A 25188-nucleotide genomic window follows, 5' to 3' on the forward strand; every position below is an offset into this window, starting at 1 on the left:
AACATTGAAAATCTGTATGAGCCCCGTATAAACCCCATGAAATATTTTAGACTGAGCAATCATGTATGCATATAAACTTAACGTAAATAAAATGATCACCACTTCCTGAGCAAATAGCATTTGAACTACATGTGACAATTGTTTTTATTTCAGTTAAATTTTGTGGACTGAGGGTGTCTGTTGCCATCCGGCCTTAAGATAGTGGTAGGGTTAATGTAGGGCATATATATATATATATATATGGAAATATATTTTCTTATAATACATACCAGTCCTTATTTAAGAAGCTCAATGTAATTAGAGCAATATAGCGAATAAATGACAAAAATGACAAAATTCATGATGTATGATGTTGACCATCTTATAATTTATTCCTTTAATTCAGTTGGCATTTACAATTCTTGATTTTGTGCTATGAAACAGATACTGTCATGAATTGTAAATGTCAACTGAATTAAAGGAATAAATTATGAGATGGTCAACATCATGAACTTTGGAATATAGTCTTGTCATTTATTATATATATATATAACTGACAAGTTTTCGGGCAATCAATTAAAAATCGTGGACTTTTTATCTTTTTATGCATTAAATATTTTTATTTACATGCTGTCTGGTTAGAAACTGCTGGCTCGGAAAAAGGTGATCATTTTACATTAAATTTATATGTCAGACTCATCTTAGATTTCGACTTAAAAACTCCCACGTCCTGCTATGCAAAAATGATCCATTGCATTTAGTTTGTAGCCAGATCCACAGCATCCCTCCAACTTCCGGCCATCGCTTTCAAATTTCCTGATTGTTTACTTCAACTTTATTTTTAATCTTCCTTTTCTTTTTTCAGCGGGATTTCATACTTGGTATTGAAATACTTGGTTAGCAATTCTCTTTTATGGCATATCCGAGCCGAGCTATAAGTCATCTGCAGATTATTGACGATACCAGCTGTTGATTAGTGCGGTCTCTAACTTCTTAGATTGGTTAGTTCGGCACCCAAAATAAATAGAGATTAGACCATTCATGTGTTATGACTAGGGTTGTGACAACAGCATATTCTTTTCATTGTTTTGACTCTCGAGTATATATCCGTTGATATCTTATATGTTTTTATATAGACGGATGTGGTTCTCGGTTGATTAAGTGTGTCTAACTGTGTCAGATATGTACCCGAGAGCCAAAAGAATGAAAAGAATATTCTGTTGTCACATTCCTAGTAATGACTTGCTCTCTGTTGATTGCACTGTAATGCTGGTTTTGTGAAGTTCTAGGAGGTCCACCCTCTCAGGCTTTGCCTTCTCTCTTTGAGAAGGGGTTAGTTTATTGCTAATCACATGAGGTGCTCTTACCAGGGTATGCCAACGAGGCTGCTTGGTACTTTTTGCAGGTTAAAGTGCCTCTTCTGGGGGAATGCTGACTTCTAAATCCCACTTTCCTGGTGTCACAGTTGTTGCAGTGAAATAGAACTGAATACCTCCTGGTTGGTTAGTTTGATTACTCCATTTCATCTCTAGAATCTTTTGATGGCAGTAGGAATCAAACACAGCTAACTTCCTCTCTTAGCTGATTTGGAGATGCCAAAGTTTTTACTTCCATATAGCAGTGTTGTAAAGACATTGCTGTTGTAAAATCTTAATTTAGTTCCTGGGGTTAATTTCATGACGTTTCGTTTCTTAAATAAAATGGCTGAAACTACTGTCAATAATTTTCCCCACTCTTTATCTGTGCCTAAATCCAAACGTAGATTCCATGAGCAAAGCTTCTTTCTTAGAACTACACGCCAGTGGATCTTTCTGCCGCTTGCCTGTTTCCCACCTGACTACAACTTGGACGTCTTCAAGTCCAACATAAACAAACTCCTGACAAACCGCCCCCTTAAGTAAGACACTCTATCAAAACCCCCAATACTAATGATTACTACAATACTATCTCATTGATTACTGTGCACACAATAACCCTTATCCCTGAGTGGCCTTCGGGCCTTGATAAGTGGTGACCCCCATGTAAAAAAATTAAAAAAATAAAAACAGTATAGAGACTTCATTGAAATTTTGCTCGGCTTTAAAAAACAGGTGGATATTGTCTCGACTTTGAGCAGCCAAAAATTTTAACTAATTTTCCTCTAAATTATAATTTATATATTTTTTTTTATTACGATCAAGTTTTATTTTTTTTTTAAATTTGTTTGGATGTAATCGTCTAAAAAAAAGTAGAATCTTATTTTTTGTGAAAGGGGTAACATAACATACTTAGGTAAAAATTTACCCAAAAATCTTTTATACAATTAATGGCTTGTGAAGTAACCTGTTCGCAGGTCATAATTAAAGATTAGTTCCTTGTTTCCATATTATAATCTGTGCTGTAAATGTTTGGCTGCTTTACTGATTTCTCTAAAGGTTTACAAAAGCTATTTGACATTGGGAATGTTCTATACAATTACCATTTTATTTATTTTTCAGAATCAAATAGATCATCTTTTCTTAAACAGAAAAAAAACAACAAAAAGAAAATCACATTTGTCAATATTTTACTTTTCTTTGAAGTTCTAAACATCTGATCTTTTTTAAAGGAAAATTTTTTTTTTACTATTCATTTTTTTTAAAAGAATGGATGTATATGATACAACATCAACCCTCCAATCAAAAATGTTTATGTGGTCATTACTTTTACAGATATAGATTATCTTAAAGGAAATCCACTTATTAAATTATTCAAAAAAGAATTTCTTTTGATTTACCTACTTATTGGTTGCCTATTTGTATTCAAAATAAAAAATTTTAATATTTGATAGAGGTTCTAAGCCTTTAAAGTTCCGTAAATATCAGATTTGAGGAAAGTAGACATTTTTGTTCATGTTAACCGACTAAACAAAGATAGCTACTTTCCTCAGATCTAATATTTACGGAACTTTAAAAGCTTATAACCTTTGTTAAATATTTATATTTTTTTATGCAATACACCCAAATAAATTGTTCTTAACTAATTTTCCAACTGCATTTCCTTTAAAATAATTTATGTCGATAAAAGTAATGATTTCCAAATTCTCTCATTAAATATTTGGGAGAATTTCGTAATCATTACTTTTACCGACATGTTATTTTTAATTGAAATACAGTTTGTGACCTATTTACGTTTAAAATAAAATATTTAATATCTAAAAAATTTAAACCAATTTACTCAACCATAAATAATGGTTGAAAGTAAAACGGTCTACGGTAGCCATTTTAATTCTGAACAGGAAGAAAATACAAAACTAGTGCAGAAGCAAATAAGGATAGATTTGTTTTTGTTGTTTTTTACACCAAATTTTCAATCATATTTGTTTTTGCTAGAAGAATTACCACTTAACAAGACCAAAAGTAACTCTAGCTGAAACCACTGTCAATAATTTTCCCCACTCTTTATCTGTGCCTAAATCAAAACGTAGATTTCATGAACAAAGCTTCTTTCTTAGAAGCGCACACCTGTGGAACTCTCTTCCGTTTGCTTGTTTTACAACTGACTATAATTTGGTTGTCTTCAAGTCCAACATAAACAAATTCTTAATGAACTGTCCCCTTAAGTAATCCAATTTACTTAATATCCACTACTAACGATTACTACGATATTATCCCATTCACTACTGTACACTCAATAACCCTTATCCCCGAGTGGCCACCAGGCCTTGATAAGTGGGGACCCCTATGTAAAAAAAAAAGGTAAAATGATTGGGAGTTAAGCAATGATATACGACATATCCAGTGCCATAAATATTTAGCTGCTTCAGTAATTTCTTTAAAGTTTTACAAAAGCTATTTGCCTGCCATGAGGGATGGTCTATACAATTACCAAATTTTTTTTTTTTTTTTTTTAAACAACAGAATTGAATAGATCATCCTTCCTTGCAAATTATTATCTTATCTAAATGGAACAACATTGAAAGAAGTCACTGAGTTTACGTACCTGGGCAGCAACATAAGTTCCACGGAGAGAGATATCGAAATTCACATCTCAAAAGCATGGGCTGCATTGAATAAGCTGCAGCCAGTATGGACTTCAAGGCTAACTGACAAACTGAAAAGGCAGTTCTTCATAGCAGTGGCAGAGTCTGTCTTTGTTTACAGTGCTACAACCTAGACACTCACTAAAAGATTGGAAAGAAACCTAGGCAGCACACACACTCGTATGCTACAAACTATGTTAAATATATCTTGATAAGATCAATCCATGAAGCAGCAACTTTATGGTAACTAACCTGCCATATCTACTACCATCAGGGAGCGATGTATACGATTTGCCAGTGTACAAAATTGTTTTTTTTTTTATATATATATGCATAAACGATTAAACATTTTTTTTTTCTAGATAGATCATCATTTAACAAGGCCAAAAATAACTTGAGGATAAAAGTTAAGATTAGATCACCAAATCTTTCTTAATTGTTGTTTCACAACGTTTCGGCCAACTATTCCTCTGGCCTTCATCAGGTGTTAACCGCGACGGGATAGGAACTCTGAATCTCCTAACTGCATTCTCAGCAATTACTGCCATCCATAGTTGTTGTCGCCTCACCACGTTTTGGTTAACAACTATGGATGGCAGTAATTGCTGAGAATGCAGTTAGAAGATTCAGAGTTCCTCTCCCGTTGTGGTTATCACCTGACGAAGGCCAGAGGAATAGTTGGCGGAAACTTCATGAAACAACAACTAAGAAAGATGAGGATAATAGTCCACAATAAATAAATTAATAAACAATACCCATCTCAATAATGAATTCCAATTAAATAATATAAAAATAAAATTGTTCAACAAGTGATCAGTTGCTTGGAGATGAAAATGGTTTAAGATTACCTTTAAGATATCGTATTTCGTTTCTTTTTTATATTGATTATTTTGTTTGTTTTTTGTTTTTTTACAAAGGAGTCACTCGAAGATAAGGGTTAATAATAGATCGCCAAAGTTAAGCAATATTAAGCCTTGTCTGTACCAGACGGGTGATCAGTTGAAAGTTAACAGCTCTCTACAAAAACCCTAATGTCTCTGTAAAAACCTAATGTCGTCATCTCCTCTGATGAGGATATACGACACTCACTGCTACTTTGATTTGAGGACTAGGTTGCTCAATAACCTTCCTTGACCACCTCTCTCAACCTGGTCAACGCCGGGTACCCATACTAGTTTATAATAATTCACATATGGTGTTTTCAGCCTCTGTCCCATCGACGAAATATTACATCCCTCTGCCTGTTCTACAAGTACTTTAACGGTGAATGCTCTGACGAACTGCAGGCACTTGTACCCCCGTCCCCCGTCGACGTAAATACCCTCGACACAAACCCGACAAGCAGCTAAATCCCACCCCATTCACAGTAGAGATCCCTAGATGTAAGAAAGACTTTTACTCCAGCAGTTTCTTCCCCAGAACCGCTAGACTTTGGAATTCTGACATGCAGAAGTTCAAGTGTAATGTGAACCGATATCTTGCTGCCCAGCTCCCTACATAGTACCCTTTTAGCTTATGTCCCTGGTAGTAGCCCCCTAAATCAAAGTGGCAATGTGCCTTGTTTGAGGTGAAAATGTAATTAAAAAAAAAACAAGGTCTGCTTAGTGGACTAAATAAAATTGTTCAACATCTTGGTGATGAAAATGGTTTAAGATTACCTTTAAGATATCGTATTTCGTTTCTTTTTTATATTGATTATTTTGTGTTTTTTTTACAAAAGAGTCACCCCTTATCATGGCCCGGAGGCCACTCGAGGATAAGGGTTAATAATAGAGCATCAAAGTTAAGCAATATTGAGCCTTGTCAGTACCAGATGGGTGATCATTTGGACGTCAACAACTCTCTACAAGAATCGTAAAAACCTAATGTTGTCATCTCCTCTGATGAGGATATACGACACCTGCTGCTATTCTGATTGAAACATGTTTTTTAAAGCTGGGTTGCTCAATAGCTTTACTTTACCACCTCTCTCCACCTGGGCAACACCGGGTACCCATACTAGTTTATAACAATTCGAATATTGTGTTAAATTCCATGCTAGGTCTGCTTAGTAGACTAAATAAAGGATTCCGTTTGAAATTCTGTGCAGATTTGAGTTCAATGCATGAGAACTGTAATGAGAAGAAACATTTCTAACCAAATGATTGCATTCAGCAGTAAATAAGCTGATAATACTTAATATGTCGTCAAAAAAAAAATAAATAAAAGACCAATATATGTAATGTATAGAAATTAAGGTTATTTAGAATAGAATATGTTAGAATTTCAGTGAACTTCTATGATTTCTCTGTTAAACACTGAAAGAATCTGTCAGACATGTGTACTCAATTTGATGATGTATGAAAGTGAAACCTGGCCAGTGAGGGTTGAGGAGATGCGTTGCATGGAGAGAAATAAATGAGAATGCTACGATGCATGTGTAATGTGAGTATTAAAGAAAGGTTTACTTCTGATCAACTTAGAGGAAGATTAAATGGTGTGACCATGTTGAAAGAATGGAGAAGAGTTCTTGGGTTAGCAAATGTAGAACAGTTGGGGTAGCAGGGTCAGTTCACGGGAGAAGATCAAAGACAGCATGTGAGGAAATGATAAAGTGGATTTGGGAGAAAGAGAGATAAATAAAGACCTAGCCAGAAATGATAAAGTGGATTTGGGAGAAAGAGAGATAAATAAAGACCTAGCCAGAGATGATAAAGTGGATTTGGGAGAAAGAGAGATAAATAAAGACCTAGCCAGAGATGATAAAGACCTAGCCAGAAATGATAAAGTGGATTTGGGAGAAAGAGGGATAAATAAAGACCTAGCCAGAGATGATAAAGACCTAGCCAGAAATGATAAAGTGGATTTGGGAGAAAGAGAGATAAATAAAGACCTGGCCAGAGATGATAAAGACCTAGCCAGAAATGATAAAGTGGATTTGGGAGAAAGAGGGATAAATTAAGACCTAGCCAGAGATGATAAAGACCTAGCCAGAAATGATAAAGTGGATTTGGGAGAAAGAGGGATAAATAAAGACCTAGCCAGAGATGGGAATGTTTGGAAGTCAATTTCTAGAAGCCGTTAAAGATATGCTGGTATGAAAAACAGATATGAAACCGAATATAACAATGCTGATTTGCACTCAAGACTTGTCTTGTAGTCCAGTGAAACTCCTCGATGTCACTTAATTGAATCTACTGGGAAGGAAAAAAAGAATTAGAAAGACAGCATTTCATTCTGATGTTTAAAGTTTTTGCTATTTGCTATTCGTGATATTGACTAATATATATATATATATATATATATATATATATATATATATATATATATATATATATATATATATTTATTTATTTATTCATTTATTTTATTTTTTTTGTAGTCTGGTGAAACGCAAGATTCCATTAAGTAAATGTAAAATTGCTTGCAGTAATGGAATTAAGGTTTGCTTAATATGTTTTGCAGTCGAGAGGGAAGGAGGGAGATGAAAGGCAGGGATTCTTCGCGGCTACGCTTCTTATATGACACCGAATTCAGCAAAGTATTAACCAAACTTACTTAGATGTTTTGAAGACCACAAGACGGATCACTTAATTCTAAAGTGGGCGGCAACGATCAGAGATGCTGTACTTGCTCAGGAGGAAGCCGGACCAACCCAACCAAAGTGATGACTCGATAGAAGTACAAATAAGATCTACAGATATTCTACTTGTGATGCATGTGTGATATTCTGCATAACCTCCTGTTCGGCTCCCCCTAACCTAACTGAAATTCGTTAAAAAATATGATGACAGTACAATCTAAAAATAAGCTTAAACCAGGCTTAGGGTAAAACAAATCCAACTTGCCTCCTCCCTTGAGGTTTGCATTCACAAATATCCGTGGGCTTAGAACTAATTTAGCTGATGTTGAAGCATTTCTCCTAATAAATACCCCGGATATCTTAGCACTAAGTGAGACTAACCTACACTCCTCCATCCCCTCTAACTACTTTAACATGCCTGGATATCTCCCACTCTGCCGTAAGGACTCTGAGAGACATATGCACGGACTTGGAGTTTACATTCGTAATACCCTTCCCTTGACTAGAGAAACAAACCCAGAAACGGATGATCAAGCCTTTATGTGCTTTAGACTAATCATGCAACACAACATTAGCTACTTTTACTTTCTCTACCGCTCTCCCTCGACCCAAGACTGCACCATAATAAACAAAGTATCTGACAGCATAGACACAGCACTCTCCTTCGACACTAGCGCCCAAGTACATGTATTTGGTGACTTTAATGTCCATCACAAAAACTAGCTTGGATTCTCTACTTACACAAATGCAGCAGGCAGCACAACTCATAGCTTCTCTGTATCTCACTCCCTATCGCAAATTGTTACTTTTCCAACCCGTTTCCCTGATCAGAAAGAACAACACGCATCACTCTTAGATCTGTTTTTGACCACAGTTCCTGATGATTGTGTAACGAAAGCCGACAGCCCACTTGGGAATGCTGATCATGCGGTGATAATGGTTGAAATCGCCCTAAACTCTAGACCCAAAACTGAAGAGCCAGTGCTCAAAACAACGAGATATTATAAAAAGGCTGACTGAGAAGCCATCAGAGATCTTATCAGAGACGCCCCATGGGGAAATATTTTTTCTCTTCCTGCTGAACAGTGTGCAACCGAGACCACTGAATGGTTCAAAACTGCAATCGAAGCGCATGTTCCCATGCGGAAATTCTATAGCAAGCCCCACTCTCCCCAATGGTTTACTTCGACTTGCGCAACTGCCATTGCTCAAAGGCAGCATGCATTCCGCAGGTTTAACCGACATAAGTCCAGTTCAAACAGACAGAAGTACATAGAAGCTAGAAGTAACGTTAAGAAAGAAATAGCGACAGCTAAGAGGGAATTTACGGAAACCACTAAAAAACACATCGAAGCACAAAAACTAGGAACTCATGACTTCTGGAAAATCTACAACAGTGTAGTAAATAATGGGCAATCAACAATTTCCCTTACTAACCAACAATCACGAGGTTGTTTGCTCAGCAACCGAAAAGGCTAACATGCTTGCCAGTCGGTTTGCCTCAAACTCCACACTGGACCCTCTAAACCACCCCCTACCTCAATTTCCTATGCAAACAGACGCCACGCTAGATGATCTGGAAATCACTCCTGCTCAGGTGCATGCTATCATAAAAAACCTTGACACTTCCAAAGCATGTGGACCCGACCTCATCCCAGCTGTGCTATTAAAAAAGTGCTCAGCCGAAGTAGCCCCAGTTCTCTCCAAACTCTACAACAAATGCCTTAATGAATCTTGCTTTCCGGGCTGTTGGAAAACTGCTTCTCTGGTACCAGTATTCAAGAATTCTGGCAAAAGAACTGACCCATTAAATTATCGCCCTATTAGCCTCCTCCCACTTTTTGCCAAAATATTTGAGACCTTAATTAACCATGCTCTAGTCCAGCACCTTACAGGTGCTAAACTTCTGACTGACCAACAATATGGATTTAGTCAAGCCCGTTCCACGGCAAACATCCTCACTGTAATCTCTGAATGCATATACCATTCACTGAACAAAGCGGGAGAGGGCAGAGCGGTAGCTCTAGATATAACTAAGGCTTTTGACAGGGTACATGAGGGTCTCCTCAGGAAGATTAGATCATACGGTATCACTGGTAGAATAATTAACCTAATTAAATCCTTCTTAAACAAGAGAAAAATCCAGGTTGTCCTTGACGGTCGTACATCTAAACAATATGATATAAATGCGGGAGTGCCCCAGGGATATATCCTTGGACCACTACTGTTCCTGATATTCATAAATTACCTCCCCGACAAAATTGCCTCTGAGATGAGTATATATGCTGATGACACCACACTCTATAGCAGGCACGACAGGAAAACAAATGAACATATATCTAAAGTAATGGCAGAAACACTAGAGGATGACATCCAATCAGTAGTGGAATGGGGACAAAAATGGATGGTCACGTTCAATGCCGCCAAGACTAAACTGGTTTCATTCAATAATTACAAGAAACCTTCTCTACCACCTATACCAATGGCCAACGACTCTTTATCTGAGAGTACGTCTTTCAAGCTCCTTGGCCTAACGTTCACGGGAAACATGAGTTGGAACAATTACATCGAGGGCATTGCCAGGGCCGCTGCGAGGAAGGTGGGCTCTCACTACCGTGCTAGAAAACTTCTAACACCCGAAAGTATCCTGTACCTCTATAAGACCACCATTCGCCCATGTATGGAGTATTGCTGTCATATTTGGGCTGGTGCATCGGCTACTAGTCTCTCGCTCCTTGACAGGGTTCAAAAGAGAGTCGCAAATCTGATAGGCCCTAAACTGGCATCTAAGCTTAAGCCTCTGTCCCATCGTCGAAACGTTGCATCCCTCTGCCTGTTCTACAAGTATTTTAATGGTGAATGCTCTGATGAACTGCAAGCACTTGTGCCCCCACGACGTGAACATCCTCGACAGACCCGACAAGCTGCAAAATCCCACCCCCACACTGTAGAGATCCCTAGATGTAAAAGATCTTTCTACTCCAGTAGTTTCTTCCCCAGAACTGCTAGACTTTGGAATTCCATTCCAGGTCACTGCTTCCCCAACTGTACTGACATGCATAAGTTCAAGTGCAACGTGAACCAACATCTTGCTGCCCAAATCCCTACATAGTACCCCATAGCATTCGGTTGCTGATTGAAATGATGAGCCCTTTGGTGGGAATCCACAGACAAGTTTTAAGAGAGCAATAACAAAGAAAATTAAAATACTTTTAGTATGTAAAAGCAATGTTTAGCCTGGCCAGTATTTAGATGGGTGACTATTTTGGATTACTGGATGTCATAATTATAACCTGAACTTAACCATTTATGGCCTGAATTATGATGTAGATGATTCAGAAAAAATATTTATTAATTTTAGATGGTAGCATACTGAATGTAAGCAATGGACAGTTGCAATCTGGAGGTATCTAACATCTACCCAGATACTGAACTAATGCATACAAGACATGTTTGAATCAATTCTCATGTTGTTTATTTAGTTCAGCTCCATTATTCAGGCAGAGATATACGATCAGCGTTCAACCCTTTATGACCTGAATTATGATGTAGATGATTAAAAAATATTTTTTCTTAATTTTAGTTAAAGAGTAATGGTATTATGATTTTAAGACTTTTTCAATATAATGATCTTTCATTATGAGGCCCTGCAGAGGGTAAAAGTCCCTCAATGGGGGTCCTAGATATGACCTTAAACTATATCTAGTGGTGAGGCCCCAGCTTGTGGGCTTTGGGGAGTGTGGAGCCACCCTTTAATTACCATTGCTCCCAGGTCCACTCTGACCTGGAGTGGTAGTACCTGTTAGGGTTCCAACTATGGGTTGAATAGAAACCGACTTGAAAACTACAAATATATTCTATTAAAGAATTTTTTCTTCGAAATCTTTGGATTTGGCATTAAATAACCCGAAAATGGTTGATATGCCGTAAAAGAAAAACAACCAACCAACCAACCTTTCATTATTAAGTTCAATAGTTAAACTACTGGTAATTTTTGCATTTTATAAAATTACTTTGATTATTATCCTTAGTGTCTGAAAAAAAGTGTGTTAATGACAACAAACAAATCCTCCACTATCTGAGACAGATGGCGGTATACTGAATGTAAACAATGGATAGTTTCAATCTGGAGCTATTTGACATACAGATACTGAACTAATACGTACAAGGCGTGTTTGAATCAATTCCTATTTTATTTATGCTCCATTATTCAGGCAGAGATATATGATCAGCGTTCAACCCTTTATGACCTGAACTATGATGTAGATGATTAAAAAATAATTTTTGTTAATTTTAGTTAAAGAGTAATGATATTATGATTTTAAGACTTTTTCAATATAATGATCTTTCATTATGAAGTTCAACAGTTAAACTACCACTGAGAACTTTTGTATTTCATAAATTTACCTTTATTATTATTATCATCATCCATAGTGTTTGAAACACAAGTGTGTTGATGACAACAAACGAATCTGAGACAGATGGCGGTATACTGAATGCAAACAATGGACAGTTGCAATCTGGAGGTACCATGCATCTATCCAGATACTGAACTAATACGTACAAGGCGTGTCTGAATCAATTCCCACTTTATTTGTGCCATTATATTCATTTATTTGCGACTGAATAAATTAGTTCAACTAGGTCATTGAACTTTTTTAGATGAGGATTGATAATTCGTGTTATAAAGAATACTGTTCTCTTTGTGTTCAGAGAAATGAGATGTCAGCATCATTGGATAACAAATAAACCAGCTCATTATATTTTAAAAACAATCTATTCACAGCAGAAGCTTTAAATTATTTACGGAACGATATCCAGTGTCAGCAGTGCCGCCATCTTGCTTGGGTTCCCTACTAGAACTCTCTAGTCTTTTTAAGGATCCATAAAGGGTGATAACTCTTACTTTTTTATTTAAAGATATTCCCTCTTTTATCGCTATAACAATCATCTTAAGTGTTATTTTCACAGTGTCAGGAAGTAACTTATAGTAAGAAAATAGGTTTAAGAGAGCAATAATAAATAGCGATAAGAAAATCAAAATGCTCTTATAACGTACAAGCATTGTTGAACCTGGTCAATACTTAGATGGGTGATCATTTGGGATAACTGAATGTTATATGTAAAACTGGGGCTTAGCGGCATTGCAAGCTGGTTATAAAGATACAATAAATGGTTTTATGATCTGACTATTGTTCTCAACTTGAGTGTTATTTGTGCAACGTTTTAGTCGATGTAGAATACGAAACCATCTATGGAGCCAGTAACTTTTCTCCTTTCTTTCCAAGATGGTGACCAACGTGCCTGACAAAGGTCGAAGGTTGCACTGACCGAAACGTTGCACAAATAACACTCAAGATGAGAACAATAGTCGGATCAAAACATATAATATAAACAATCAGCCCTCATCTAAAAAAAAAAAAACAGAACTGGAAAGTTTTATGGTTCGCTCCTATATTTACATCTGCAACGCTCTGATCCTCATCCGTCATCAATTGAAATGGGTGGCTCTCGTCTAGGGGAAGCTCCATGTTTTGATAAGCTTCTGGGCTTGACCTTTAATCATGGTCTGAAATGGTACACGTACATTAAATCCGTTGCCAAGGTCGCCAGAAAAATGGTAGGATCCTTCTACCACTTCAGAAGATATCTCACCCCTGATGCAATTCTCTATCTATATAAAAGCAAAGTACATCCAAAGATGGAGTACTGCTGCCACATCTGAGCAGGAGCTGCTAAAAACAGCCTATCCTGCCTTGACAGAGTACAAAATAGGCTTCGTGGCTTAGTGGGGGGTGCCCTTTTCTCTTCCCCGCAACCTCTCTCCCACAGAAGAGCCGTTGCGAGCCTGTCTTTGTTTTATCGTTACTACCATGACAAGTGCTCGTCTGAGCTCCAATCTCTGGTATCCCCTTGTCAATCTTTCACGATAAACATCCGTCTAGCTGAAACAACTGTCAAAAAATTTCCCCACTCTTTATCTGTGCCAAAACCAAAATATAGATTCCATGAACAAAGCTTCTTTTTTAGAAGTGCACGCCTGTGGAACTCTGTTCCGTTTGCCTGTTTCCCACCTGACTATAACTTGGATGTCTTCAAGTCCAACGTAAACAAATTCCTGATGAACTGCCCCGTTAAGTAAGACACTTTATCAAATCTCCAATACTAACGTACTGTACACGCAATAACCCTTATCCCTGAGTGGCCTCTAGGCCTTGATAAGTAGTGACTACCTTGTAAAAAAAAAAAAAAAAAGATGAGGATCGATAATTTGGATTCTCTAAACTACTGTTCTTATCTGAAGTGTTATTCTCACAACTTTTCGACTTATGTAACTTCCGACCTTCTTCAGGAATCTCTCTGTTGAACCCAGGAAATCTGTATGGAATCTCAAATAGAACTCTTTATTTAATCCCCGGGGTGGGGGTAGCATGTTCCCGTTCCGTCAGCACTGACCAGGTAAAAATCTTAAGTGATTTGTAACTATATCAAACCGTCAACCCCCAGAAGAAGGTCACTTTGAATTGAATTTTACTGAGTACTTCATCTGCCATGCCACGGATTTGATCAGGCTTATAACCATTCCTACTGGTATAGCTCCTCATGAGAGCAGAGTTAAACCCAATGTCGTCTTTTTGTTTTGTTTTTTCTTAATGTGGAGAACATCTAGCTCCTCAAAAAAGGGGAACTCTCGATTGGAACAAAAATAAAATTGTTTCAGTCTAGAAGGACTACTCCTTCATTGACCGAGGACAGAATAGACGAAGTGTAGAATCAGAACAGATACTACACTTTATCCAAAAAGTCAAGAAATAGATAACGGTTATGAGTACAAGTTTTATATATTGGTAAATCCATCAACAGAAAAATAAAATTGAAAATTCTTAAAAACTGAGAATTCCTTACTAACTCCCCTCTCCCACACACATATGAATATCTATTTCAATGAAATGAGGACACAACACCTGTGTCTGTGCATTTCTCACCTCTACGTGACTTACAATTATTTTATGTACTATTAACCACTTTTTTATTGAAATAAAATATTTTTAATTCTATTTTAAAAAAATAGAATTATAAAATTTAATCCACAATCCATTTTGGTTTCTAAAAAAAAAAATCAGCTGTATCAGGTTCTTTGGTTAGACAGGGGCGAATTCGAAATGAATGTTTCTGTTTGGAGCACAATTGAACCATGATACTTGAATTTTGCATATTAAACTTCAATTCAAGCCCCTATATAATTTTCATAAAATCAATAGTAAGTTTTCCACAGTGCAATGTAGACTACAATGTATTATAGATTAAGTCACTGTGCGAAGGCATGTTAAACTTCCTGCCTGTGGACCGTGGAGGGTCCCAGACTAGAGCAGATAATCAATCAATTTTCACTGATTTCTATAAAAAAACGTATTGGAAGTGTAGAACATTCGGTGATCCCCATTCAACCCCGCCTAACATCAGGTCTCTGATAGTTTATAATAACGCTTTAATTGTCATTTAGCAGTTTTTGATAACTCATGGAGTTTTAGTGGATTTACATCTCGGAAACTATAGTGACACAATGATTATATATATACTAGCAAGGAGGCCCGACATTGCCCGGGATTAACTTTGATTGAAAAATGGACGATTTCACAAATGTGGCATTTTCCAGCATTTTCCATAAGCCATCCAAACCATTTCAACAATAGATTGTTCCATTATATTGCATACATACCTGAAATTGCAGCAATGTTATTATTTCTAAAACAAGAAATATTCTTTTTTTTTTTTTTTTTTTACTTGGGAGTCACCACTTATCAAGGCCCGGAGGCTACTCGAGGGTAAGGTTAATGAATGTAAGGTAGTAGTTTAGTAGTCATTAATGGAGTAAATTGGGTAGAATTTCATTATTTATGGGGACAGCTTAAGAACTTATTTACATCGGATTTGAAGGCTACTATGTTGTATACAATCGGGAAGCAGGCCAGCAGAACAATGTTCCATTGATGAGCAGTTCTGGGAAAGAAGCTTTGTTCATGGAATGTGCATTTAGATTTAGGTACAGATAGAGAGTGGGGGAAATCGTATGTAGTGATTGTAGATAGTCGAGTGTTTTTTATGAAAGTTTGGAAAGTGGGGACGGATCATAGATTGGAGTTCAGTTAATCACTTGCCATAAAAATAACGATAGAGCAGAGATAGGCTCGCAACGTCTCTTCTATGGGAAAGAGGTTCCTATAAAAATTATTGTCAGTTAAATATTTCTAAGTGAAACGAATATCAATTTTTGAAACTTGTTTAAAACTGTTTTAGTTGAATTAATTTATTTTAAAAATGGGTCAAAATGGGATTATTTTCCTTATCAGACGATCTCATATTTTTTTTTAATGTGTATAAAAGATGATAACATAGGTGTGAATAGAAACTACCTTAGCATATTATGTAGATTGTAATTTATGATAAAAAAAATCCAAATTTTCGAGAATCAGGTTTTGTATGGTCTCTATAAATGCTTTTTTTTTTTTTTAAACTTCAAATTTTACGGTTTTTGTCATCCTCCCTATTGCCTTGCATCAAACTCTTTAAATCTTTTAAAGAGTTTTGGTAAAAGTACAGAATAATTAACCGATAACTCGTGAACAAAACACATATACCAAAGGCATTAGAATTCAATTTTCTATCCAACCTGTTCAGTTTTAAGAATCTGTCGTTTAATGGTGGCCACAACATGCGTACAGTCAATTTAGAACATTGAAAGTTTTTTTACGTAAGAATTTTTCGTTTTTTTCTTGGAAAAATTTTTTCGTTTTTTTCTTTGAAAAAAATAAAATTGTTTATACATGAAATATAGCAGCCAATTTGGTATAAATTTTTTTTTCTTTTTGACAAGTTTAAATTAATTCAAGTCAATAAATGTTTCAGTAATTAATGTTTTCGATTGTGTTTTACTGTAAAAAATCATCAAAATTCTCGATTGTCCTCCCCGTTTTCATGTAGAACGTTTCCAAAATTGAAAACAAATAATTATCAATGGCTAGCTATAGTGAACAAGTGCATAAAAGTGTTTATAAATATCAAAACCTGTCATGTTAGAGAATTTTATTCTAATGCATTTGGTATAAATTATTTTTTAAGAGGATTATGAGTTATCGAATGTTAACTGTATTTTATCCGGATTTTTTATTTATTTATTTTTATTTATTTATTTATTTTTATTTATTTATTTTTATTTATTTATTTATTTTTATTTATTTATTTTTATTTATTTATTTTTATTTATTTATTTATTTTTATTTATTTATTTATTTTTATTTATTTATTTTTATTTATTTATTTATTTTTATTTATTTATTTTTATTTATTTATTTATTTTTATTTATTTATTTATTTATTTTAATATATTTATTTTTATTTATTTATTTATTTTTATTTATTTATTTTTATTTATTTATTTATTTATTTATTTTTATTTATTTATTGCTTATTTTATTTCTGGATGATACGGCACATCTCAAATTGGCAAAAATGCATGAATTCACATTTTTTGTTCATTTTGTTTTATTTTCTTTATTGCAGCTATAACAAGAGTTGGAGAGTTAACTGAAAATAATTTTTCAATCAAAAGTACAGTAAAACGGAACCAAGATTTTTGCAAAAAATTGATAATTCCTGACTTCTATCAAATGTCTATGAATGGTTGCTTACTCACGAACCTAGAGTTAAACACAGTCGGTTTTTAAGGAGTACTAAAGAAATTTAAAAAAGCAGCACTCTGGTTTGTGATAAAATAAAAATCGCCTCCATCCAGAAGGATTTCTCGTTCACTGACAGAAATATCAAATTTTAAAAGAAATAACTTTAACAGAAACTGAAAATTGTGACTCAGCTGGAGAGGGGGTGGGGAACTGCTAAGGAACACACATTTCGAAATACCCCAACGCATAATATCAAATCGGTACAAAAGGTACTGGTTTGTAGAATTGGCATTTTAAACAACTGTAATTTATTTCATGCATACTGTTATTAATCCAGAATATCACCATGATTAATTTATAACTTACTTTCAATTTATTAAAGCAGCAATATTTTAATTCATATATTATTAAATTGGACTTCATTATTAAGATGAATATTATTTATTAATTTATTTATTGCGGACTATTATTCTTATTTTTCTTAGTTGTCGTTTCATGACGTTTCGGCCAACTATTCCTCTGGCCTTCGTCAGATGGTAAACGCGATGGGATAGGAACTCCCAATTTCCTGTGTTCTCAGTAATTACTGCCATCCATAGTTGTTGTCGTCTCACCACGTTTTTTGGCCAAGTAAGCCTCTGGCCAGCTTTGGGTAGGATTGAAACCGCTATCTTCAGACAATTCTCACCTGGAACCGTAGAGATTCAATGTCTCTATCCATTGTGCCACTGATAAAGGCCAGAGGAATAGTTGGCCGAAACGTTCTGAAAAAACAACTAAGAAAGACGAGGATAACAGTCCGCAATAAATAAATTAATTTTCATTCATGTTGACCTGAAAACGACCTTATTTAGTCAACAAAAAAAGAGTGATCTTCCATCATGATAATGCTCGTCATCATACAGCATTACTCAACCAAAGATCTCCTTGGAGAATTTAATCAAGAAATCTTGGTCCATCCCACATATTCTTCTGACCTAGCTCCCTCAGATTATCACTTATTCCAAGGATTACAAAACCATTTAGATGATCTTAGGTTAACATCACGTGGAGACTGAACACGAGTTAGATTCATATTTCACATCAAAGCCTATAGAATTTTACGAGCGAGACATTTATAAGATAGTTGACAGATGGAATAAAGTTATAGCGAGCAACGATTATGAATAAAGGTTTTCAAAAACAGTTTTTTATTTTCAAGATTAAATTGTTATTCAGCAACAACCGACCTGATATTTATTATAGAATAGTTTTAAAACAAACGAAAGATTAAAACATATTTGAAATTAATTTACTACAAAATTATTTACATAAATAAATTTAATCAATTGTATATTTAGCTGAAGGCGTTTTATATTTTGTTACAATGTAATTTATTCTATGATAAAACATTTGTAACTAGTTATCAATAAAAGGAATCGGACGAGTTTTTACTCTCTAACTTCCATCTACTCCCACTCTTACCATGGACACCATGAAAAAAAATTAAGGTACAGTTTTACTTTTTATTAATAAGCGACTATTTGTATATTAATTTTAAACTCTTGTAAAAATGATCTCCCGGCTACAATTTATCTCGAATAAAAGGTGAGAAACCAATTTAAAAACTGACATATGAAATAAGTTTGAAAAGACCTGACAAGCATCTGACTTACTCTCCAACTCTGTAACAAAACTTTTTCTCTTCAGTTGGAAAGTTAAAACGAATCAATCTTTTTGCGCAATGTTTGTGTTTTATAATCATTTACAATAATTGATGTTCGTCTTGTTTTTTTGGAAAGTTAAAGCAAAACAATCTTTGCGCAATATGTTTTTTTTTGTTTTATGTTTTATAACATTATCATTTACAATAATTGATGTTCGTCTTGTTTTTTTTATGTTTTATAACATTATCATTTATAATAATTGATGTTCGTCTTGTTTTTTTTATGTTTTATAACATTATCATTTATAATAATTGATGTTCGTCTTGTTTTTTTTGTTTTATGTTTTATAACATTATCATTTACAATAATTGATGTTCATCTTGTTTTTTTTATGTTTTATAACATTATCATTTATAATAATTGATGTTCGTCTTGTTTTTTTTGTTTTATGTTTTATAACATTATCATTTACAATAATTGATGTTCATCTTGTTTTTTTTATGTTTTATAACATTATCATTTATAATAATTGATGTTCGTCTTGTTTTTTTTATGTTTTATGTTTTATAACATTATCATTTACAATAATTGATGTTCGTCTTGTTTTTTTTATGTTTTATAACATTATCATTTACAATAATTGATGTTCGTCTTGCTTTTTGTTTTTTTATGTTTTATAACATTATCATTTACAATAATTGATGTTCGTCTTGTTTTTTTTTATGTTTTATAACATTATCATTTATAATAATTGATGTTCGTCTTGTTTTTTTTGTTTTATAACATTATCATTTACAATAATTGATGTTCGTCTTGTTTTTTTTATGTTTTATAACATTATCATTTACAATAATTGATGTTCGTCTTGCTTTTTTTTTGTTTTATGTTTTATAACATTATCATTTACAATAATTGATGTTCGTCTTGTTTTTTTTATGTTTTATAACATTATCATTTACAATAATTGATGTTCGTCTTGCTTTTTTTTTGTTTTATGTTTTATAACATTATCATTTACAATAATTGATGTTCGTCTTGTTTTTTTTATGTTTTATAACATTATCATTTATAATAATTGATGTTCGTCTTGTTTTTTTTTTTGTTTTATGTTTTATAACATTATCATTTACAATAATTGATGTTCGTCTTGTTTTTTTTATGTTTTATAACATTATCATTTACAATAATTGATGTTCGTCTTGCTTTTTGTTTTTTTATGTTTTATAACATTATCATTTACAATAATTGATGTTCGTCTTGTTTTTTTTTATGTTTTATAACATTATCATTTATAATAATTGATGTTCGTCTTGTTTTTTTTGTTTTATAACATTATCATTTACAATAATTGATGTTCGTCTTGTTTTTTTTATGTTTTATAACATTATCATTTACAATAATTGATGTTCGTCTTGCTTTTTGTTTTTTTTTTATGTTTTATAACATTATCATTTACAATAATTGATGTTCGTCTTGTTTTTTTTTTTTTGTTTTATGTTTTATAACATTATCATTTACAATAATTGATGTTCGTCTTTTTTTTTTTGCCTTGTTTTAATTTCTAGACATCCATCAAACGTGAATGTCACATACACTCACCGCGCAAAATAGAATGAGAAACACAGAAAACAAAACGGGAATCGTTACTTAGCGTTTGACAACAAGTGCATAGTTTTAGTTCATTTTTGCCTCGTTTTTCCGGTGAGAAAGTTTTAAAGAAAAAAAAACGCTTTCGCTCATCTGAAGTGGTTGTCGGGAGAACTTTCTCATTCTTTTCTTGTATCTCTTCTATTCAACTCTTAACATCCGGTTGAAAATTTCCGAAGTCCAGAGCCGCAATCTTATAATGAATTAAAAAAAAAAAAAGGGTTAAAGAGGTATTGGTTCGTTCAAATCTTTAGAATGCTTTTACCATTCGACAGAGATTCTTATGAAACCTTACAGTCTGGGCCATAAAGACACTGTACTTGAACCCATTACGTCCCCCTGTCCTATAAATAAGACACCAAATAATTTCTTTTTAAAAATTTATGAGACAATATATAATAGTATTGCTTATTGTATAAGTACTTTGAAGGAAGGATAAAATGCATCTATATTCATCAACCTCTCTCTAAAAGTTGTTGAAACCTTAAAAATTCTCATGAAATTTGCTAAAATTTTATTTGTTCGATGGAGTATGAACTTATATATATATATATACGTATATATATATATATATATATATATATATATATATATATATACGTATATATATATATATATATATATACGTATATATATATATATACGTATATATATATATATATATACGTATATATATATATATATATGATGCTGAGATTATGTGTGCATAATGTATTTGCTAAGCGGAATAAGCAAAGATTATGTCAAAATGAGTCTTGCAATAGTAAGTCATTAACTTAATGCCAAAAGACGCAATGTAACTCTTTGTGTGAACTGCTTTGCTCTGTAGCATAATGTGTAAATTTTATATGATTTCTAAGATATATCACATTTTTTTATCAATATTTCGCTTTCTAAATAAAAAAAAAACGTTTTTCCTTTCAACTTGTGTTTTTTAAGCCATTTTTCTAGTCATTCCATCGTTTCACTTCTATAGTAAAAAAATTTTTTAGATACTCTTGGACTTAATGGGGTAATATGACTACTCGACGGCAGCAAGCATTCAAAGATCTCTGACAATTAAATGGCAAAGTATTACATGTAGGAGAAACAATGTACAGAGATAAACGAACATTCTACACTGCTTCTCCCAAAGGAGGAGGTAATGTCTGGAAGAATATCATTCCAAACATACTACAATAATCACTGTCACTAAATAAAGAGCTAATGTCTTGGAGGATGGTCTTGTGACAACAAAAGATATAAATTATTGCTCCCCCCAAAAAAAAATAAATAAATAAATAAAGGAGGTGATAATGCCGGAATAGATTATGACCATAAAACTACACTATCCTCCTTCTAGAAAAAAGAAGTAATGTCTAAGAGGATGGTATCATGACGAATAGGCATACAATCCGCTTCCCCACAAGAAGGTATCACAGTAGAACAGACTACACTATCTCGCCCCCCCCCCGCCCCCCAAAAATGAAAAAGGCATTACCTGGAAATATGGTATCATTACAAACGAACATATACTATGCAGCTCCCAACAAAGGAGCAATTAATCTCTAGGAAAATACAACACGGCATACATTTTGATAGATGTAACCTCCGACCTTCTTCAGGTGTATAATTTCGAATGAAATCCTTTATTCAACAGAGGTAATATTCTCTCGTTCCCTCAGCCATGACTAGGTAATTTACAGTTGTATTTTGAATGTCGCCTGGACTGAGAATTGAAATTTCAACCTTCAGGAGAGTAACTTTACAACTCAATAGACCAAGTACTTTATCCACTACGCCATGGGTCCTTAAAATATAGTACAATTAATAGAAGTAATAATACCGTTTCGGCATCAGACAGACAGTTACTAAATATCCTTTAGTAATGGAACTTGTCTTTGAGAATAAAATCATCACTTGCAGTTGATGCCGTTTCAGATGCTATAGGGTGTTAAGAGTTAACCTTCTATAAACTCTGCAGCCTCCTTGGCTCAACATATTTTGTCTCTTAAATGTAACTTGCTCAACTCATTCTTGAATCTAACTTGCTCTGGTTTCTTTTTTTTTTTAATCTTTTTTTTTTATTGTTGTTGTTTTAAATTAACTTTTTTTTTCTTTTCTTTTTTTTTAAACATCATTTCCAGTCCAACTTGTGTCGTTATTTTGGTTTGTTATGGCTACGATATTTCAGTTGTTGTATTATCTGGTTTTCTTCAAATACCATTCTATCCCTAGTTTTTAATAAAAATAATACAAACGGCTGTAATATTAAGGCAAACCCTTGAATGTGGAGACGTGCATTACAAATGCTAGCTGGACAAATAGAAACTGCTACAGAAGTAAAACACAAAGAGACACTTGAGTGCAAAGGGGACTGGGACCTTGGGGACGCTTATTGCCACCCAAATTCCAGGTCACTACCAACAAGAAATCAATGGTAAACGGCTGTTGCGATAATGCAAATTAATTTGCAGAGCTTATTGAAACAGGTGGAGAGTACTGGAAATCTGCAGAGATATGTTCTAACTCAAACTTCAGGTTGTTCTCAAAAAGAAGTCTTTGATGATGGCCTGTGTGCAAAATAGCGAGCTAATAATACTGAAATCATAGTGCATGTTGGCCTGGTGCACTCATAAAATGTGCATGTATATACATGCAGGGTATCGGCTGCAGTTTTGGCAATTTTCTGAAAGAATCCAATTGTTATATATTTGGACCCTACACTAATAAGTAGAAATTATCCCCGTTTTTTTTTTGTTTTTGTTTTTTTTAAACAATAACAGGAGCATTAAAGCGCCTCCTCCTCTCCACTGTCCAATGGAAGACCCTTGGGTAAGGTCAAGTACCCACTTTGCCCCTTCCCCTGATCAAGGTACATGAAATCACAGCAGGCAGGTGATGGATGAACTGTTGAGCAACCTGATGGTTTCTTCCACAACTGGTCAAATCTTCAGCCTGTTAATAACAAATGATACTGATTGAGGTTCAGCGGCTAAGACTACCCGCTCTGTATAAGAACTGTCCCTGTAGAAAATACTTGCAACCTACTATACTGTAAAGAACATCATGATGAAATAGCCTAAATGAAGATGGGACCGGAGAGTCATGATCATCAATGTCCACAAAAATAGAGCTAATGGAGATAATAATGAAATTATAATATACAATGATTGGGTGCAGTACAACTCATCAGAAATGCATGTAGATACACACAGGGCATCGTCTGTAGTTTTGGCGATTTTCTGAAAGCATCCAAGTGATGGATGAACTGTTGAGCAGCCTGATCGTTTCTTCCAGAACTATCAATGCCATTATTATTATGTATATATGGCATAATCATATTGGCACACCAGTTTCCATCAGATCACCAAAGTTAAGCCATGGTGAGCCTGATCAGTACTAAAATGGGTGACCATTTAGGAATTCCAGGTGCTGTATGTGCTCTCCGCTCATCCCAGCATTGTTTCCAGAGAGTCTTAGGCATCTACTTGCCATTTTAGACCGAAGCAGTGCCGATTGAGGAGAGACGTGGTTGGAGATTGCACAACTTTTGCTTCACAATTACATACGCAGCTACCCTTACAGAAGTGTCCATTGTCTCTTGAGACTGAACGGAGGCATCGAGAAAGATATATATATATATATTTATATATATATATAGTCAATAATATAATGTATGTTAAAAAGCACTAAAGCCCATTTTCATTTTGGGAGCTTACTTCAAATACACATTTTTTTTTTCTATGTGGCAGATTAATTCATAGGTATTAGTGCTTACTTCCTGACGCTCGCATACACCTTAAAACAATCTGCATATGTATTGGACTTGGACCAATATGTCTCTCATATTCAAATTAGTAGTGTTTGGCCGATTAATCGGAATCTGGAATCCGATAAATTGGAAGATTTGAGGGTATCGTATCGGAATCAGAAAAATTAATACCTATTTTCCGATGCCAAAACGATTCTTTTAATTGTCTTTTTTTTAATGTGATTTTGTTTGAACCAAAATCTTCCACTGCTAGTAATAATGATTAAATAATAAATATTTATCGACGCAATGTAAAGTCACACATTTTAGATAATATTTTTTTTAATGAATTTAAATAAGAAAATTTGAAAACCTGAAAATGTTATGAAATGAAAAATCATTTTTATTTACTTTTTTTTATGTTATTAAATTCCGAATTTTCGCCAATAACTTGGCTTCGTCAAGATGTCAGTCCGATTAAGTTTTTTTTGTTTTTTTTTCCTTCTTTATAATGATGTAATAAGAGATCGAAGCCTCCCGAAGAGAAAATACGTCTAGTCTCGGTAACTGTTTATATCGATGTGTTGTTGCTTGGTTTAAGCGCGAAATTTAATCAATGTAAAGTCACACATTTTAGAAAACATTTTTTTAATGAATTTTTAATTAATGTGTTTTTATGAAAATCGGGGGGAAATAACAATCTTGTAGTTAAATAATTAGAGATTTATAAAGAATCAGAATCGGTATTGTATCAGAATCGGGAATTTAGCATTGAAATCGGTAAATGTATCGGAATCGGGAAAAATATTGGAATCGTCCCATCACTACAAATTAGACAACAGATATATGTCTCCCATATTCAAATTAGACAACAGACATGTTTCTAATATTAGTGTGGAAAAAGCATATGCTTTCAACTTCCGTGACTTTGCAGAGTATGC

At 34.1% G+C, this 25188-nt stretch overlaps 1 protein-coding gene and 1 pseudogene across 3 annotated transcripts in view; both read left to right on the plus strand.

The window, feature by feature from the left end:
- Positions 1 to 25188, plus strand: part of LOC145263079 (glycoprotein-N-acetylgalactosamine 3-beta-galactosyltransferase 1-like) — a 556008-nt gene that overhangs the window by 515574 nt on the left and 15246 nt on the right. Inside the window, exon 5 of one of the 3 annotated variants that reach the window (XM_080119951.1) lies at positions 20433 to 20568. The exons of the other annotated variants lie outside the window; for them this stretch is intronic. The gene's annotated coding sequence lies outside the window, so the exon portion shown is untranslated. The remainder of the gene's footprint in view (positions 1 to 20432; positions 20569 to 25188) is intronic. 3 annotated transcript variants of the gene reach the window in all.
- LOC145263332 (5S ribosomal RNA) lies at positions 23820 to 23937 on the plus strand (annotated as a pseudogene).

This window comes from Euprymna scolopes, chromosome 38, assembly GCF_053919585.1.
Source record: "Euprymna scolopes isolate OS-2025 chromosome 38, ASM5391958v1, whole genome shotgun sequence".
NCBI classification, from domain to species: Eukaryota; Metazoa; Mollusca; class Cephalopoda; order Sepiida; family Sepiolidae; genus Euprymna; species Euprymna scolopes.